The sequence below is a fragment of the Acartia tonsa genome, chromosome 8 (genome assembly GCF_053477335.1).
Source record: "Acartia tonsa isolate MP-2025a chromosome 8, ASM5347733v1, whole genome shotgun sequence".
Taxonomy (NCBI): Eukaryota; Metazoa; Arthropoda; class Copepoda; order Calanoida; family Acartiidae; genus Acartia; species Acartia tonsa.
Genome location: NC_137267.1, coordinates 15,511,328 through 15,528,732, shown reverse-complemented (window position 1 = coordinate 15,528,732; position 17,405 = coordinate 15,511,328). Strand labels below are relative to the sequence as shown.

Here is a 17,405-nt window from a genome sequence, read left to right as displayed (position 1 = left end):
AAAATTTTGCCGGGTCCATCGAAAGCCAAATTTTTGTCATTATTTCTTCAGTTGACTAAATAAATCGATAAAGGAAGCACGTCTACATGTTTCTTTAAAATTAAGAAACTAATAAGTGAAAAAGTTAAAAACAGTGTTAAATTCTGAATACAGCTAGACTGGAGCTAGTTGTATTCAAGACAAAATATAAAACATAATGTTTTCATTATAAATATTCAGTTTTTTTCAACAAAAAAAATCCGCAAAAAAACTGTTTGAATATTTGAGTGAAGAAAAATAAATTTCAACATCTGTCAATAACCGCGTTTTTCGGTTAAATGTGAAATTTTCAGTTGGAAAAACTGAACAAGTGAAATTTTTGTAATTTGTAACAGATATAAAAATAAATAAGATTCAAGGTAAAAATTTAATGAAATTGAAGTAAAAAATACCTACTTAATTTTTGTTAACAGTTAAGTAAAAAATATTTATATTATAAAGAGAATCAAGGATGACAACAGCCAAAAAAATAAATCTTTGTTTCTGTAATTAACCAATAAATTTACATTTTTGCTCATTATTTATTTTTCCAAAACCTTAGAATACCAAATTTTCAAAGTTATAAAAAAATCATACAATTTCATCATAACCTGAAATGCATAAGATCTATAAGGGAGAGGCACAGTGAGCCCAGGAATCCAACTTTGTGGAAAAAATTATTTATGCCCAAAATCGAACTTTAGAAAATCAATTATTTTAAAAGTCCATGTTAAAATTCATCATATTAGAGGAGGTTTGCCATTTTAAATTAATGAAAAATTTTAAAAATTAAAGTTTTTATGGCCTTCTGAAGTTGTTACCCTGGAATTCACGAAATTTAGATACAAAAATCTCCCAAAAAAAATATTTTAAAATTTGTTTTTGTTTTACTTGCCATTTAATCAAATATTAACTTAGGACGTAATGTAATAACATTTTAGAAAGGTTGTGCAATTATCTAACGCTGGATAACAAGAAACTAAATAGTTTTGTATAAAAAAACCTCTTGAATCCATATTAAAGAAAGTTGGTGAAAGTGCAAAAAAAAGCACGTTGAATATTTTTTTAAGCTCTGATTCAAATACCTTGATCTTTTTAGCAACGAGGTGAAAATTTTTAGGATGAAGTTCTAGCATTAATTAGGCAATATATAAGAGGGTCCCATTGGTCTTATCAACTTTCACTTAGTTGCTTAACCTCTATAGATATTTTTGTAAAGGTCGTTTTAAGCTATTTTTAGTGTATAATCCTTATATAATTTGTTGCCGGATTTCATTATAGAGAAAAATCCTTTTACAGGGTAAAAATCTGGCCAAATGCCTTTCCGAAAAATCATGGCATAAAATTTTCCCACCAGTGGTGGAAAAGTTAGAGCACCTCAAAATAAAATTTTACTATGCCCTTGTGTATTGGACCCTGAGGGCCTCCTGGAGGGGCTACCAGAAATCTAAAGGTATCTTTATAACCACAATGGCCGGCTCTAACTGCACTCAGAAGAAGTCAGAGATAATTGCCGGCCGCCTTCCGTCCTTTAATTGGCGGCAAAGTTAGCACACCAAAAAAATGACAATTTTTTGTTGTGTTTTTTACACACAGGGCGGCATGTGTTTGTGGCGCAGCCACGTGTATTACCACTTTTTTGCAGGTCATTCCAAGCCGGATTGGCGGGTGTGCGGCCAGAGGTGGTCTGACGGGCCGTTTGGCCAACAGCCGCAGTTAAAGGTCGCAAAAATTGTCAAAAATTGAAGTTTTTGAGGATATTTGGCATGCCAGTGCAGCCAGACTGCTTGGCTGACAGGCCTGGGACACATGTCACCTGACACACTGGGCCATTGCCCATCTTTGCTATTTTGCACAATTTTTTTCCCATCACTTCCCTGGCCGTGATGGCCATTCAAAGTGGCCTGGGTCAAAATCGACCAAAAACCAATTTTTGGGGGTGATATTTTGACCCCCCAATCATCTAGAGAGGGAGGAAGGGATAATCTTGTTAATTCTGTAAAAGGTACTATAAAAACCTTTTAATTAAAAAAAAAATTGTTTGATTTGGTTGAAAAATAAGGAAGTTATTAATTTTTTCCACAAAATTGGATTCCTGGGCTCACTGTGAGAGGGAGAAAATCAATAGGTATTGGATTGTAAACTATACTGGTACCCAAACATTTTCAAACATCTTCTTTCATTCTTTGACTTTAGAATTTAGGGACTTTAATACCTTTACTAAATCTTAATTGGTTAGTACGAACTTACAATATCTAAACGTTTACAGGAATAATTAAATTTACAGAAGGAGTACTTTTTGATGATCATAATTGGGGGTGTAAATTATTTTTGTTTATGGTCTTATCCCTTGAGATCCCTGATTGATTGTTACAGGGATCTAAAGGGATAAGACAAAGGCCAGTAAAATGATGATACACAAATTAGCCATTCCCTTGGTCGAATTGAAACGTTTGAACACTCAACTTAATAAAACAACCAATCAAAATTCACTAAAGTTGTTTAGCCAACGAAAAAGAAAACGTTATTATAAAACTTTGGGGACTAGTGTAAAAAACAGCTCATTGTCCACTCTCTCTCTGAAATTATTAAGTACGTACCGACCCTAATAATAGAACAGCAATGCTTTTACTGAAATAAATGAAGCAAATAAAATATATGCACTTCACTTGCTACTATTACAATTGCACCTTTTTAGACACTCTTAAAATTGTGTTAAAAAAAATTTATAATAATAACAAAAACATTACCTACATAACTTTTATTTGAGCTAAAACAGTATAATATAATATTTTTTTTACTAATTACAGAGTTGCAATATTTGGGATCATTTTCCCCATCTTAATCGATATATACTTGGATGTTGCATAAGATTTTCATGTCCTCTGATAAAGTGATGCTTGCAGCTGGCTAAAGTAACGACTCCCCCCATCCACTCTCTTTACCCAATCGCCTCCTATCATACTGGATGAAGGAACTGGCCAATAAATGAGGTTTATATTGGCAAGCTAAATTTACGATAATTTTTTTCCTATCAATATATCCACTTATCCTATATCCAATCCCATCTTAAAGAAATGGCATGCCCAAAAAATTACAGACAGACCGACTAACTTAAAGCTATAATACAGTGCCTATTTGTTATTGGAACTTTTAAAAAAAATCTAAATGAGATAGCTTAGGACCAAACTAGACGTAGTTTTAATTGAATTTGAGTTAAACTATTAAAAATTATAACAAAAGCTTTTTTAAAAAAGTTTTGTGATTTTTTAGAGTACCGGCAATTTGAACAGGTTTGCAATTTTCTGCATTTGAAAAATGTTGTGTAATTTAATTTCATTTAATTCATTTCAACAAATATGTATAGATATATTTTGTTCATATTTTAGCTGGGATTTGAAAGGATGAGATAATGGACGATAAATTTATTTAATCTTCTGTACTACACAAAAGTACATAAAGTTATAAATATTGTAAGAAAAACAAAAAAATGATGACAACATCCATAAATGCGAAGATAGAAGACAAAATAAACTTAACTACAGATAAACTTGATGTCAACTCTTTTGAAAAAATGTGTTTAATTTCTGACTTATTGATTTTAGAAAAGTTATTTTTTTTGTAAAAAAAATACTTTGTCTTAGTTTTTTGCATTGTGTGTTGATTTATGTAAAGGCTACTCCACCCCCTTTACACCTTCCTCTTTATTTCTTCAAGATGAACGAACTGACCAAAAAGTGAGTTCATAATATTCACGTATATTCTAAATCCATTGACTATTCAATTATCCTTTGATATTAAAGTTTCATGGAAAAGCACAAGAATAGACAGACAAACATCCCACTACTATAATCAAATGACAGTACATATAAATATTTAATAGAAAATAAAGTAAAATACCAAAAATTATAATTGCTAATATCAAGATTAATCGATCATTGTTTGCTGGTAAATATTTAATAAGCACATTTTTATTTCCACTATTTTTTCAGGGAGGAAGGGAACATCTGATGATAGATTTATTTGATCATTTGTGATCATTTCCAATGATGATAAATAAAATTGCCCCTTCCATAGATTGAAATTATTGATTGAGACGTTTGGATTTAATAAAAGTACTTATAAAGGAACAAATGAGAGATCGTTGTTATAAAACTTTGAGTACCAATATAATTTTAAGTCCAATGTCCTCTCCCTCCCGGCCTGTAGTATCCTTCTTTTTGCAAAATAAGTTTTATAAAATTTATTATTTATAAGTAACAGGTGAAAATTAGATACTTATTCGAAGTATCTTTTCTATAATTAAAGAGTGTTCGTTCTTTTTGTGCCTTTTTTCACTTCTTTTTAATTTTTTTTCTTGAATACTTTCCACCATTTAATTTTGTTTTAAACTTTTTTTCTGGGAGGGTTTAACTACCCTCCCTTAAGAATTAAAAGATCTGCCATAGATCTTTACATTATACTAGTTGCCTCGCCCCTATATTCTAGGGGAGGGCAAAGGGGGATAGGAAAATAACTTAAAACCACCCAAAAAAAAAACATCTATAAAGCATTAAAAGTACAATAAATTCGGACCAGCATTTTGTGATATCTTTAGTTTCAGAAAAAAAAACTTTAGTACTTTATAAAATAGGGTACTTTTCTTACTAATTCAGAGCTGGATCTTTAAATCATTTTAGTGGTGAGCCAGATCGGGGTGAGCTAACTTTCCACCAATGAGAGCACAGCATTTTATTAAATGCTGCGCTGTTATTGGCTGAAATTCGGCTCACCCCGATCTGGCTCACCACTAAAATGTTTTAAAGATCCAGCTTAGGTTAGCATGTTATTGCTGCGCTACTTCTGAACAATAATATCCTTATTTTTATGAATACAGAGTTATAGAATAAATAAATCAATAAATAAATTCTATTGTCATCAATTGAATGGGAAAAGATATTATTATGAAAAATATATTGTTTGTCCTGCGTTTCAGGACGGACAAACGCAGGAGTGACAAACGTCGGAGTGGACAAACGCAGTAGTGTATAAAATAATAAATCAAATAAGTATTTCTATGTAAGATTTGAATATACAAATAAGCCCCCTGCAAAGGTTAGGCTTTTAAAAGCCTATTAAGGGGTTTAAAGTTGGTTAGGTTAGGTCCACTCCGTCGTTTATCACTTCTGTGCTTGCTAGATATTACTGTGCTATAGTTTTCTGTTCTTTTCATAATGCAAGCTTGCTACTGACATATGGAAATTGTTATCCTTTAAATTTCAATTTTTTTGGAATTTATCAAATTCTTATAACAAAAAATTTATCAAAAAATTGTATAATCAAAATTTAAAACACATTCCATCCCTTTATAATATAATAACACACACACACATAATACACACACACACACACATACATACACACACACACATGCTATAGAGATAATCTATAGAGACACACTCTTTAAATCAGCTAATAGGAACAGTGGAAGTACAATTCGGCCATTTAGTTGGTTAAAATGTGTACAAATTTTGGAATGAAAGAGCATATCTTTTTCTCATTTCACTCGCATTTTGAATCAACTACGAAAAGTTGATCTTTTAGGTTGAAGTTATCTCTCTAGAAATGATATCGTCGATAAGTTTCGTCGCTCGTATTACTTAATTGGATCGTACATTACAAAAAATAAACAGAGTAGAATTTTTTTTTATGTTTGACGGATAATTTGGCCAGTTTGACCATCTAGATGTACTATATCTAAATAATACACACATGCATAAGCCATTAGGCATATCAAATTAAATACAAAAACCTGAAATTCAACGTCTATGTAGTGTACTACTAACGCACAATTTTATAAAATAGAAAATATTTGGTGAAATTTTTTAATTCTACATTTTAATGGTCAAGTTTTTCATGTAGTTTTTATCCTGTCTTCAATATTTCGAAATTAATTAAGATAACTTTTCATTTATGTTTTAAAACATTTAAATTTTTTTTTTATAAACCTAAGAAGTAAAATTATAAATGAACCCCCTCTAATATAATAAACAAAAGTAACCTTTCTGTAGATTAAAAGTAGACGTCGTGCTAGTTTGTACAAACCAATCACGATTTATAAAACTTTGTAAACCAGTATATTTTACAGTCCAAGTCCTCATTTGATTATACTTTAAAGGAGTGTTAGAATTTTGGTTCGCTTTGCACGCCCCTATTGCACCATCTTATGTACTGGCCTGTTTGGGAATTAGATTTAAATTCATACGGCATTCAATTCATCATTATAAATGAGATTTAAATAATATGTAATAACAATAAAAGGGGTTTGGACATCACCTCATATAGCATTTACATACATGTATGTGAACAATATCTATAGTACATTATTTAATTTTTATACCAAGTTTCACAAATTACAAAATGTCCTCTAGTTTAAGCCTTTAAGGGCCTAACCCTATTGGTGATTGGATCTGCCCTTTCCCCCTAACTAATCTTGATAGGATAAGACATTACCCCCTACAAAACAGCCTAAAACCTTTTCAGTATTGAAGAAATACTTAATTGTGATAATGAGATCTTAATTGGCAAAAGGATGAACATATGTTCAGCTACTTTACTTTATACAAGCGACTCTCTGAAAGAAATAATTTAAAAAATAGTCTAAAACCATCCCAAAGATTAAAAGTTAAAAAAAAAAAAAAGAGCCAAAAACCATCCTGGGAGAGCACAATCGGTTCAGTAAGGATGAGGATTCAGGAATCCAAAAAGGCAACGAACCTGCAGTGCGATTCTTTCCATTTGATATACAATACATGACCTTATAGATTTGGGTAAATGTTTAAATAATTGTATGCCTCACAAGCCGAATACAAGAGTTAAACTCATGGATACCAAATCTTAAAAATATAATTTTTGATAATAGCCTAAAAGGCTAAAACCTAAAGCTTTTATTAACCTTTTATATCATTGTCTAAGAATAAACTGTAATGAATTGAAATATAGCAATTCTTTTTACATAGTATGTCATAGTAATATTTTTGAATAATTTGACGTACGGAAATACTCTAGTTTGGGAGAGGGGAGAGACATTTATCAGAACCCAAAGTTTTCTAAACGTGTGCTCTCATTCGTTGGCTAAAAACTGTGGATACCTTTATTATATCTTAAATGGTTGTTTCAAACTAGCAATGTTCAAAATTTGTAACCAATAGTTTTAATCTATTTAAGGAGTAGTGTTCCTATTATTACCTATTTATTGAGTAGTTTCGCTTACAAAAAGAAGAAAACACACTTTTATTTCAATAAAAAATAGCCAAAAACCAATATTGAAATTTGGCCACCCTAAAATTTCCACGTCTGTTCTGAATGGGTCAGAGAATATTGAGCCCAGAGAGAATTAGATAAAATGAATTTTGATCGATATATAATGGCAGTATAATAAGGACAAATTTGCCTATAATACCAGGCATTTAGATACAAGGTAATGGACCGAAAAGTAATTTAGATTACCTACTTAAATGTAATATTCCATATTCAAAATTTCATATTTGAATCTAGAAGGAAAAAAAATTTAAAGCATCCCGAGACCTATTTTAAAGCTACCAATTTTTCTAGTTATTTTATAAGATTGATTTCATAGTAATGGATGTTTTAATGCTTACTATATAGCTTTACAAATATTAAATTAACTTTTCTCCCCTTATAAGTAATTTATTTTCTTTTTTTATGCATATAAAAAATGCTGCAATGCTATCCCTCTAACCCTTGCTCGCTCTTACACTCTATGTCTTTCATATTTTCCTCTGTTATTTTCAGGGAGGAAGAGAGTGAATGATAACGTTAAAATTCATCTACAACCCTTCTTTCTCCTTATATTTGCATCTTAAAAGTGCATAATTTAAACCAAAAAGAAATGGGAGAGAAGATTAGTTTTCGTCAATTTTCCTATCCTTATCTTCCTGGCTCTTGTACAGTCTTATAACTATTCCACCCTTTATTGAAAAGAGATTATATAATATAGATATATTATAGGAGAAAGTTAGGGTTGGGTTATATCTGTAATTAGCCTTAAACCTTCCATACTAAGTTTTTAAAAAAATATTAACTGTTTATCTTTAACATTTGCATTATTAGACATAAATTAAATAGACAAATTATTTTAATATTTTAGAGTCAGTTGCATCATAATTTTAAAGATTCATTGACTTTGATTTATATTTCTCTAAAGGTTATTTCAGTCGTTCTATAATTTACCAGGATGTCGGTATGTGTCGAAATATTGGGTTGTTAATTTGTCTGTCTGTGTGACCTTTTGTGTAACATCAGATTTAAAATTTTTGTATTGGCTAAAAGTATTACCTATTATATTTTTTAGTCTAAAGTCTTTTTTTTTTATCTGGAAAATATATTATTTATCTCTAATGTATTGTAGCATTTCATATAAATCCTTGATTTTAAAATAGCTCAAAGGAAATCACGAATAAAGGATAGTTCTAGAAAAAAATAATTAACTTAAAATAGCAGCAAAATTATAGGGCTCTAATAGACTTTATTTTTATCCTATTGTATAAAGAAGTAGGTTTTTTTTCATATGTAGCTTAAGATTTTTAAATGTACTGAACCGATTTAGTTTTTCGTTTTATGGAAGCTTCTAAAAGTTCCTGATGGCTGGTTTGAAACTATTTAATTTTTATATCTAAGTTTGGTTTTAGGCTATTTTTCTTCTTTCCTAACTCCTTCGAATACAGAGATGGTAGGAGCGCAGCCGCTAGTTGTTCAAACAGTAGCAATGATTTATTCTAATAAAAACACACATATTTATAGCAATTAATATAGTAAAATTTCTCCTGTATTGTATTACTATTGGTCTCATAATGGATTTATTATTACTTGGATCTTACACCAGATTATCATATACTATAGGTATATAATGAAATAAAACTTGTAGCTGGCTAAAATAATGCCAACCTTCCCATCCACCAATGTTAGCAACCTAAATTGACGATAATTTTTCCCGTTTATCCAGTGGTCATCTAGACTTTTAGTTAGCTATTGTTAAAAGCGAAGCTTTTCTATAATTAGGGTCGGTCCGTCCGTACGTCCGTCCGAGATAGATAGCTTTTGTTCGTTACTTTAGGCATGTTAGAATTGTCCTATCGATTTCAAACTTTGCATGATGATTCCTGTAGTAGTTGGGTACGATTTAGAAAGCGTAGCAACTCTATAATCATTACCAGAATGTCCGTACGTCCATTTTAAACATGTTGATTTTTCTCCTTTTTTAACAACAAATTTTCAAGTGTTCTAATTATCCGTTTGATCTGATTTTTGGTATATTGATTCCTGGGACAACAAAGAACAATATTATAAGCGAAGCAACTCTATAATCAAGTCAAAAAATTTAAGTATGTCCATAAACATTATCCTGCTTCAAGCAGCTTTTCAACAAATTTACTTACAATTTTGCTTTGGCTCTTATACTTTTAAATTCTGATTATTCAGTTCAGATACTATACAAGTGTTAATGTCCGTTTGTCCTACCGTTTCAGTGCTTCGCTTTTTATGGATGTTGTCATCCTTGTTTTAATGCAAATATGAAACAAAAAAATACAGTATTTAATATGTGACAGATTATTAAAATAGTAGGAAATCAAAAAGTATTATTGTTTGTTTTCTTTAAAACAAATTATTTTGTGCGCGAATGTTAGAACACCGCGCGTCGTAACATGAAGGTTAAATAATTAATCTCGAATGCGGTCAAATGTTTGATATATTTAATAGTAAATTTAAGGCATACGGCAACTTTTAGCATGCACCTATTATTATGGAGTTAAAGCCAAGATTATATATATTTATGGCTTTCCTGTCGATTAATTTTTGGGAAAAAATACGAAAATTAACAATAAATTGATTTATAAACCAAATTATTTGTTGAACAATTTAGATTGAAATTTATAGTCCAAAGTTTCCTCCCTCCTCCCTACATTTTCTTTATTTTTTAGTATTGTTTAAACTAAGAATTTTTTTCCCCATTCTTTCAGCTCTTTATATTTTTCATTATGGACGTTGTCATCCTTGTTAATGTTATAATTTCGTATGATATTTTAATAAGATTTAATTGTCTCATTTAAGCCCTTGTAGCAAGGAATGTTCTAGGATAGTAACTTGTATGCTACTACTACTAGTTTACTAGCTACTACGTCCCTAGAAGCCTCTAGGGGTACTTGCAGTGGTGGGGGATGAATTCGAGGCTCTATTTTTGGGGGGGTGGGGTTGGGGGGGGGGTTATCTAGTAACTAACGTAACGCATATTTTAGATGTCGTGGCGTGTAATAGGTTCGAATTTTGGCCCTAAATTGCGTCAAAACCAAGAACGTGTAAAAAGAGTCTACATAAAGCTGCTTGTTATATGGATCTCATAACCTTACATTTCTAGGACTTCCAAGCAAAGGTCGAGCAATTCATGTGATAGTTGTTTAAAATTAGCCTGCTGCCATGTCAGATGCGTGACTGCTGGGGTTATATTATAAGGTTCGTGCAATATAAAGTTTAGTTGTCTATTGAAATTGCCACTTTCTTTTTAAGAATACATTAACTTTTCAATGTTGATGTTAAAATTTAATTATAAGGGAAATAATATTATTATTAGATGTATAGCTGGAGCCAAGGTCTATTACTCCTTTAGGCACTAAAATATATTTAATAATCACTTTTCAAACTTGTAGTTTCGCATGGCACATTTAAGGAATTTATTTGAACTGATGTGAAAAATTAAAAATTACCATGATGATTATGTTGATAAGTAGCGAAGCAATACCAAGCTAGTATAATTGTCTAAAAAATATAATTGTCAATAAAGAAGGAAGTTATATTTGTAGCACTAGTTCTTATCAGGAATAAGGGAAAATTGAACTGTAAATTATTTTGCTACACTAAGTTTTATAAACACTACCTCCCGTAGCTTGCAAACTTTGGGGACGCTTATTAAATCTACAGAAGGGACAGTTTAGTGCTTCATAACTGGGGATGTACATCAATTTATCGTCAATGTCCTATCCTTTTAGATCCTTGCTGGCTATAAACTTTCAGTAAAGCATCCAATAAAAAGAGAAAAAACATATTTCTATAATAATTCTACTTTTGCTAAGGCAAGCCAGTTGACAATTAGCTACTAGAACTTTCATGTATTCATGTGTATTTTTGGTTTTTCTATAGATTTATATAAATAAAATCATCTACTTTCTATCAGAGACCTAAAGGGATAAGACAATGGCCGATACATTGATGTACATCAATAATGATAAAACACAAAATCACCCCTTCTGTAGATTACAATAAGTGATTGAAACGTTTGGACACTCAACTAAATGAACAAACCAATTAAAATTCAATTAAAGTCCCCATGGTTGTTAAGCAAACAAATAAGAAAACGGTTATTAAGACTTTGGGGATTAGTGTAATAAACAGCCCATTGTCCCCTCCCTCCCTTACTTTCCATACACATATATGAAGTGGCAGAAATAATTATGGGAAAAATTTAGATGAACATTTCTTATTATTATACATTTTATTTAGAGCAATTTTAGCTTGAACAAGAATAATTATTTCCATAAGTAATGCAGCTATAACAATAATATTTATAAAATAACAACTACATAAGTAGTATACAGAGATATTGAGGAAAAAAGTCCATTAGTCAATGACTTCAAATTTTCGAATGCTGTTAAAATATAAAAAAAAAATTTCATTCATTTGACTTTAATGATTCGGAAGTAAGGACAGACCCGAAATATGAAGTAGCTTATTTATAGAGTAGCTTCGCTACTAATAATTATCTTTAATTATAGGTTACAAAAGAAAAAATATACAATTATTATTAAGTTTTATAATTATGTTTTTTTTATTATACCTAGTGATAAATTATGTTAAAATAATTTATTAGTTTTTAGACCTTTTTAGGTGTTTAAAAGATGATTTTTTTACTTCCGCATATTTATAAAATATTCAAATTGAAATTAAAGTAATTATTATTTAAATCGACCGTTATATATTCTAATAGATATAATCTAGATACATACTCTCTAAAGCAGCGCATAAGAAAACTTTCCGGCCATTTTATTGGTTAAAAAAATATAATTTTGGTACGATGGGGCAGTTAATTTTTATTTCATTCATATAATGAGCCAGTTATAAATAGTTAAGATAAAGTTAGCTTTCTGGAAGATATAACGTCGAAAAATTTCGTCGTTCGTATTATTGAAATAAATCGTATGTAAATAAAAATAAACAAACTGGTTCGTCTGCTTGGTACCCTTTTTAGTTTTGACGGATTTTTGGGCCAGTTTAATCTTCTAGATCTACTATATCTTTTCATATGCCTTAATACATTTTTGATTGGTAGATTTGTGTGATTTTTTCTACTAATGAAAAAATCATTAGTTTATTGTGTTTTAATATCTAATGGTGCGAAAAAAATGCTGATACAATTTTGGATTTAAGCGAAGCTACAATAAATATGTTTTAATTGGTATTTTGTAGTGTTCTATTAAGGGAAGGGTAGAAAAACTCAAGAAAAATAAACCGTTTTTATGTAAATAGTAAGATTTTTTGTCTGCAACTAATTATTTCAATAACTACTGAAGCGATTGAGTCTTAGGGAAGCTTCACATTGGTCTTAGGATAATATTAAGCAATTTTATTCTACCCCCTTTGGAGATGCCATTAAAGACTAGGGACCCAGCTGCAATTTCAATCTTTTAAAAAGTCCAAGCTTGGCTTTGCTAAAATCAGATTTCCTTTTATTATTAGAGATAATTTTGGTCCAATTTTATTCCCTAAAAAATTTGTAAGATATTTTGATAAGAATTATCTGTCCTTATTTGGGAGCAATAGCATTGACCTACAAACCAGGGAACTGAAGGGATAGGACAATGGACAATAAATCTATGATAAACCAAATTATTGGTAGAAAAGTCAGGACACTGCTAACTTTTACTGACAAACTGTTTGTCGCGCCTTTTTTTCACATCCCCTTTGAATTTCAGGTATGTGTGACTTTTTTAGCCTGACACCACCGTTAGCTGTTGAAGGAGGGTGGATACACAACCCCTACACCCCCTTCTGTACGCCTTTGGAACAGACAACCGTTTGGGGTAATGTTAGGGTGCAGAAATAACGAAGATAAGATCTAAAAACAAATTGAAATGTAATTACCAGATGAACTTTACTTTAATCTTTACAGGAAGTGGACTTTGGGGCTATAAATTATATTTACTGGTACCCAAAGTTTTAAAAACATGTTATTTCATCTGTCAACTCAAAAATAAGGGATACTTGAAATTGAAATCTCAATTGGTTGGTTCAAATTAGAATTGTCTAACTTTTAAACGTAAAATTATCTAGGTATAGAAGGGATAATTTTATTTACCATGATTGGGGGAGCACATCAATTTATTATTCATTGTCTTATCCCTTTCTGTGGCTGCAAAGGGCAAGCGTATGTCCATAAACTTATTGAATAAAAAAACTATTTTTTGTAGTAAAAATGATAATTTTCCTAAGCTTGCCCGCTCAGTCCAGATGTACTTACAAAAATTGCAATTTTTGATTTACAGGGTAAAATAGGCTTTCAAAATCTGTGCTTAATGTTAAAGGATAAGTTGTTTTAGAAATTTTACTGAACAGCAACTTTAAAGTAGCCAAAACCATCTGAAAAGCTGTGTTACTCCAAAACTTCTCCAAAATGAATAATTCAGATTCAGTGGTTAGCGAGATCTTAACGGGCAAACAAATAACATTATTTCTTAATAACCAGTTGCTTCGCCCCTAGTCTCTATGGTAAAGCTGAAAATGTGAGGAAAATAGTCTAAAGCCACCAAAAGCCATTTATAAAGCTTTTCTAAAAAGTATAAATAATTAGGACCAGTATTTTCTGAGATCCTTAGCTTCAGACAAAAAAAAACCTTACTACTTTAAATAATACGATAAATAGGATTTCTTTTAATGTGGTAATTGTAATACCTATTTCGTGTAGGGAAAGCCATCCCTGTATTTGCGAAATTCGATCACTAATTTTGCAAGCACGATCTCACACTAAATACACACACACATGCACACACACACACAAACACATTTGCCATTTATTTGCACACGCTTTGTATAATAACCAACAGACAGACAGACCCACATAAAGTCACTGAAATATACACTAACTCACACACACACAAACACACATACCCACAGTCACACACAATTTGAAGACCAAATAGCAAGCTATTCATATTTTGCAAATATATATCATTTTGCAAAGATCCTTTCTCTGACATATTAGAAAGCTTACTTCGAGTTTTTACATGGAGAGAGGGGACATTGGACTTAAATTACACTGGTATCCAAAGTTTTGGAAACACGTTCTCTTATTCGTTTACTTACTAACTTTGGGTTCAAATAATCGGTTTTGCTTAATTTATTTGCTTTGCTTTATATTGAAAAATATTGTGTATTTAAATTGTAACTCATAAATGTACTTTTTATAAATGTGCTTTCGTTAAATCATAACTTATTATATCATAAATTTAAAAATCAGATATTTAAATTTAAGAATAACCGCAGTTTGAACTTATTATTTGAGATATTAAAGCTGACCACAATTTGATTAAATTTATTAGTAGTGTAGCAACTCTATGAATTGGTATTATAGTCCGTTTTATATGAAACTAGCGGATACGCCCCCTAGAAGCCTCTAGGGGCACTAAAGGTAGAAGGGGGGAAAGTCGAACTCATCCTATCTAAATTTGAGTTTAAAAAGAGTAAAAATATATTTTTTTTTTGGGGGGGGGGGTGAAGACACCCTTCTCAAAAATAGTTTAAAACCTTCCCAGGATCTATAAAAAGCTTCACTGTAAAGGGAAACAATATCGGTTCAGCGGTTAGGGAGATCCTTCGGAACAGACAAAAAACGCTCACTACTTTATATAATAGGATACTTTTTGGAAATTTGAAAACATTTGAAAAAGATACAATACTGTATCAGTGTGGTAAAGGGATAAGACAATGGACAATAAAATGATGTACATTACCAAAGTCAATACACAAAAGTTTCACCTTCTGTAGGTTACAATTAGTGGTTGAAACGTTTGGACACTCAATTCAATAAAAGTTGTTTAACCAAAACTTTTTGGACTATTGTAAGAAACAGCCCAATGTCCTATAGTTCGTCTTAGTTCTTTTTCATCAACAATTTTGTTGCTTCGCTACTTATGGAGATACCTTTCCTTGTTTAGTTTAAATTCAGGTTTTCCGCTATTTATTCAATAATGACAATGTCCATAAAAGCAAACTGTAATAAATGAGAAATTCTGACTAACGAACATTGAAAAATATGGAGTGACTTAACATAAATCTGTAGCTTTTTGTTATAATCTAGCTAAATTGCATTAGACTGAAGATGGTGCCATGTTCACCGAAATATTTCTAAATCAATCAATCAAGAAAAGACTATTGTTACACTCAAGTGAATTTATCTTATTGAAATCAATATTTGCTTATTTGATTATCAGAGCCCTCCGTTACGAGTGTTTGGACTGACACTTAATATATAGAAAAGCTGCGTCTTTTTAAAAAGATCTAATTTCAAGTTCTTCTTTATGGTTTAATAAGAATTGTTCGATTTTTAATGCATTGCAACGATTATATTAAAGCATCATATGATTTTTATAATTTTAATTTTCTAAAAACTTATCCTATTAAATAAAGTTTAGGCAATTTTCTGCACCCTCCCCCTAAATTTGAATATAGTTTCCTTAGATACTAGTCGCTAGTCATTAACTACATTGTAGAATGTAATCAGTGGCGTGCACAGCAATTCACAATGGGAGTGTGGAACCTTTATGGGATGAAAAAGGGGGAAGGCAGGCCTTTTCAAATTCAATTCTTAAGGGGGTGTTGTTACCCCTACCGCACGCCTCTGAATATAATAATGCTTTATTTAAAGCCTCTTTTTTGCATTGGGGCTGTAAGGGGGATGGGCTTGACTAGAATTATTTTTGCTTAATTAACAAAATATTAATTTCCTATGTTATTGTAAATTGATATCTACACAATTTTGCAATAGAACATTATAGACTGTAAAGTTGTTGTAAATTTTGAAAGATAGATAGTTTTTGTAGATCAATTTAAAGGTTTTTAAGCAGGTATTATAGTAAAATAATTCTAAATGTACTCTTTTAAAAGAAGTTGTTACATAAGTATAAGATTTAAATTAGGTTTAATTTAGAAATTAGAACTTAAATGTCATGATCAACAAGGATTTCAAGGAATAAGACAATGGACGATTAAATTATGTTAAATACAATTACCCCTTTATATACCCAGATGATTAATATTAGTGGTAATGTTAGAAACTGCTAATTTGTACCAACCAATTAAGATTTTATCAAAGTGCTCAAGCCTACAAATAAAAGAACGTGTTAATAAATCTTTGGTTATCAATTTCACTCAAAGTCAAATATTCCCTGCATTCCATGCTTGATCAGGAAAGTAATGGATATACTGATTTTAAAATTAAGATTTTAATTACAAGATCTTTTGATAATATTTCTACACCGATTAATATCCACTGGATTAGAACCTGCTCTCAACCATATTGAAAAATCATGAATAGCATCGTATTGCAGACAGATTTTCACGGATATTAAAATAAAATCATAAAATTATTATCAGTTTTGTTTCATTTTGATATCTTCCAGAAATCTCTATAATACGACGTGTAAAAAAATTATTCTTTGAGAATTCAATACCAAGACCTATACATACAGGGCTGAAAATTGTAGAATTGCTGGTTCTTTGATTTTGCGAAAGCTTGTCCTGCGTCTATGATGACTAAACTGCATAAAAATTAGCTGTAATCAAGTAATCTATGTTTATAATGCACAAACACGTAGGTGAATGGATAGGATATATTTTTAAAAAAATTATTAAAATTATAAGATTTATACGTGTGTGTTTCCAGTAAGATCTCGTAAACTGAAATATTATTGGAGAGCTCATTATTGGGTATACCAATGGCAGGTTTAAGGCTATTTTGTGAGGTAAATAAACAGGCCAAGAATACCACTAATATATATTATTCCTTTTCCAAATAAGATAAAAATCAAATAATTGCGGACCCTTTACCCTACTAGGTCGAGCAAAGGCCCTAGAAGGACGAACCCCAATCTGTCCTACTTTGAGAAAGACGATTCCAGTGACGTCATATACGTTTAGGGAAGGGGGGAAGAAAATCTCTTCCCTTTTCAAAGTTTTCTCCCATCTCTTTTGAAGAGATTTTCTTCCCCCCTTCCCTTTTTCTTTCCCGAAACGTATATGACGTCACTGGAATCGTCTTTCTCAAAGTAGGACAGATTGGGGTT

At 30.9% G+C, this 17,405-nt stretch overlaps 2 protein-coding genes across 2 annotated transcripts in view; one reads left to right on the top strand and one right to left on the bottom strand.

Moving 5' to 3' along the window:
- The window catches only part of LOC145326100 (uncharacterized), a gene marked incomplete in the record, with an annotated part of 253,565 nt that overhangs the window by 81,026 nt on the left and 155,134 nt on the right, over positions 1 to 17,405 (bottom strand).
- LOC145326099 (uncharacterized) overlaps positions 50 to 17,405 on the top strand; it is a 155,972-nt gene continuing 138,616 nt past the window's right edge. Inside the window, exon 1 of the mRNA XM_080169208.1 lies at positions 50 to 398. The gene's annotated coding sequence lies outside the window, so the exon portion shown is untranslated. The remainder of the gene's footprint in view (positions 399 to 17,405) is intronic.